General features: G+C 45.0%; 1 pseudogene; it reads left to right on the top strand.

Annotated features, from left to right (window-relative positions):
- Positions 1-2912: 2912 nt before the first annotated feature.
- LOC114681397 lies at positions 2913-3418 on the top strand (annotated as a pseudogene).
- The last annotated feature ends 206 nt before the right edge of the window (positions 3419-3624 follow it).

The following is a 3624-nucleotide window of genomic DNA, read 5'->3' as shown; positions in this document are numbered from 1 at the left end:
GGCTTGGGAGGCCAATCAGGAGTTGACTCCTAAGCAAAATAAGGCATGAGGGCAAAGAAAAATATAAAAAAAGTTAAGGTAAGATATACATCCTGAACTGAACAGAGGAAAATTTGCAAGACAAAAAGAGAGAAAAATGAGGTAACAGAGACAAAAGGGAGAGAATTGATTAGTGGGTGAGGCACATTCTTGACCTTTCTAGTGAACACCAAGAAAGGAAGGGTTCACAGAAACACCAGATGATTTGGAGAGCTCTCAGGGCAGAAAATACCTGTGTATTCCCTGACAGGGAGACTTTTCCAAGCAAGGCACAAAAGTGACAGAATTGGCAGAACTCAATGGTGTCCTTGTGGAATGATGTCCAATGCAGAAGAAGGAAAGACAGGTTTTTAAAGCTATTAATGGGACAATGGAAGTACTAAGAAGTGCTAGCTAGCCCAGATGAGCCTGGGTCAGGGCAAGGTTGAGACTACGGTCACAGAAAGCATACTTCTGAACAAGAGGCCAGATAGAACCATAGATCAAAAAAGCAATGGTCAACACGTGGTGACATGGGTCACTTACTTCAGACATTTTGATAGAAAGTGATCACAACTCAAGCATCACTCTCCTTCTGATGCCTGGTTTCTGAGGAGATGCAAGGGAGGACAGAGAAGGAAAGCATCTTGAGTTAGCTATAGTTTTTTTCTCCCCAAAAGGCTCAGTTTTGAACTACACTTGGATAAGCCTGCTTGGCTTTGCAGTGTTAACTTACCCCACATCCATGGACTGCAAGATAGAAGAGCTAAGACTACTAGCATCCAGACCCACCCCTTGGGGACCTGGCCAATACACAGGCAATAGTTTGGCCCTCTCAGGGTCCTGACAACATCATACACTCATTGCTATGTGGTCTCTCTGCACGTGTGTGATGTCCACTCATTCAAGAGTAACCCTGCCACCAGCTTTCTCTCTCTATTCCCATGAGTTGCGTCCACACCTCCTCTCTTGCCCCTTTCCCATCTCTTTTTCTCTTCTTCCTCTTCCCTCCTCAGCTCACTTCTCTTCCTTCTCCCCAATAAAACTTTCCACGTGAGTGCAATCTGCATGGTGTATCTGTGGCTCCCACTGGCTGTGACCACCATACAACATTTGGTGCTGTGAACTCGGCGGGCCTTCCTTGCAGTTCTTCCTGCCCCCAAGTGGTTTATAACTCTGGGTCAAGGTCAGCTCTGCATTCAGGCTACCAGGTGCAGCATTGCCTCAAGCCCACAGAGCCACTGAGGGGTGGGTGGCAGGGAGCCCTCCACTCCCACCCCTTGTACATGTGGAGTAGGGTAGCATCTGTCACCCCTCTGGTACTCTTAGAGGCAGAGGTACCTCCATTCACAGCCCTAATGGCTGTCTGGCTCTCTTTGCCTGACCCCATCCCACCACCATTGGAGCTGCAATCCTGCAGTTTCGATAGGCCCAACTGGGCTTCTGTGACCCCATTTCTGATGTTTTCCTATGGATGAGACTCTTCTTAGACCTTGATTTTTGTCCTTACCTTCTGGCCTCTACAAAAGCCATAGTACCAGGCACTGTGTCTCCTCTGGCTTAGCCAGACTAAATCCTACCCCTGTTGAGTGTGATGATAACCCTCTGAATGGCTTAGTCCTCGTTTGGTCCGCCCTTTAGTTCTGGGGCTGCCCATGACTACAGGCTGCAATGACCCTTTCCTTTTCCCTCTCTCATCCATGGGAGCCATGTCTTCCACACCCTCTCATTCTCCCTTGAGATGCCTTTTACAAAAAAAAAAAAAAAAAAAAACCTCCAGCCTCTACACCTGGCACCCGACCTCAATGGCCCTAAACTTATTCACCTTGCAATCAAATTTGGCCTCAATACTTCTTAGATATCAATCCAAATGACCGCTTAACAGCCCCCTAGACCCCAATATTTTCTGAGTCCTTTATGACTATGGTGAGTAATCAGGAACTGGAAAGAGATTCCTCTCTTCCTTCATTATGCCTCTTCTATTCTCTCTCGCTTCTCTTCCCTCTCATCTACTTGCCTCTTCCAAGTCCCCTGTCCAACACGGTTGTGGTCTTTCACTCTCTTACCTTTTGCTCTCCCCTCCTAAGGAAACCTCTTGCACTAACTCTGTTGTGTGTATAGCATGTTTGTTTAGTGGCATCCCTTGACAGAGCTGGTCAAAGGACCTCACCCACTTGCTCCACCCTGCAGCCAATCTGCTCTCTTCCACCTGTAACAAATCTGCTTTTTTATTCACCAACATCTTTGCCTTCCATTCAGTATCAACAATTGGGTCTCTGGCAGGGCTACCTGCCTCCGATCATTCCTCTGGATGTGAGACTGGCCTCAGCATTTCTTTGGATCAGACAGTCAGGGAACCAAGAAAGAATTCTCTACTTTCTTTCATTTTCTTTGCTCCCAGACCTGCTATGTTTGTTCTCTCTCTCTCTCTCTCTCTCTCTCTCTCTCTCTCTCTCTCTCTCTCTCTCTCTCTCTCTCTCCCCCCTCAGATGTCCTGTCTATTTGCTACAATGTGCAAGTCAGAAATGGAGAAGCCAGTTTCATCTTGCTCATCATACACTGGTTCTCCCTTTCTTCTTATTTACTCAAATCCTGTTTAATGTATCTCTGTGTGTATATGTATGTGAATTGGATTTAACCCTATATGTGTGAATGTAAGCTAGCTTTAATTCTGTGTATATATGTATGTAACTTGGATTCAACTCTGTGTATGTGTATGTAACTATTGTTTATTTTTTAAAAATGTTTTAAACAGCAACCATGTGGCTCTCCTCCACCTTGGCTGGTGACCTCATCATGATGTAGACAGCAATGTGGCTGGCAGCCATCTTCTACTAAGGTTTGCTAAGGTTAGCAATATATTTAGTCTTGAATATGCAATCCTTTTCGCCAAGATGGTGCGGAAAGCGAAGAAGGAAGCTCCTGCCCCTCCCAAAGCCAAAGCCAAAGCGAAGGCCTTGAAAGCCAAGAAGGCAGTGCTGAAAGGCATCCACAGCCACAAAAAGAAGAAGATCTGCATGTCACCCATGTTCCGGCGGCCCAAGACCCTGCGGCTCAGGAGGCAGCCTAAATATCCTCAAAAGGGTGCGCCCAGGAGAAACAAGCTTGACCACTATGCCATCATCAAATTCCCCCTGACCACTGAGTCAGCCATGAAGAAGACAGAAGACAACACCACACTTGTGTTCATTGTGGATGTCAAGGCCAACAAGCACTAGATCAAACAGGCTGAGAAGAAACTCTATGACACTGATGTGGCCAAAGTCAACATTCTCATAAGGCCTGATGGAGAGAAGAAGGTGCATGTTCGGTTGGCTCCTGACTATGATGCTCTGGATGTTGCCAACAAAATTGGGATCATCTAAACTGAGTCCAGCTGGCTAATTCTAAATATACTTTTATATATATATATATATTATATATATAGTCTTAAAGACCTCTCTGTTCATTTTATCTCCTTCTAGAGTAAGGAAGCAACAAGCCTCAAATATTTTGGATTGGTATTTAAATTCTCTACCAAGCTTCTAGAGAATTTAAATAAATTATGGCATAGGTTTGATAAATAATGTATTTGATTTAAAAAAGATATATATTCTATAATAGATT

The sequence above is a fragment of the Peromyscus leucopus genome, chromosome 5 (genome assembly GCF_004664715.2).
Source record: "Peromyscus leucopus breed LL Stock chromosome 5, UCI_PerLeu_2.1, whole genome shotgun sequence".
Taxonomy (NCBI): domain Eukaryota; kingdom Metazoa; phylum Chordata; class Mammalia; order Rodentia; family Cricetidae; genus Peromyscus; species Peromyscus leucopus.
This window is presented reverse-complemented; position numbering and strand designations above follow the sequence as displayed.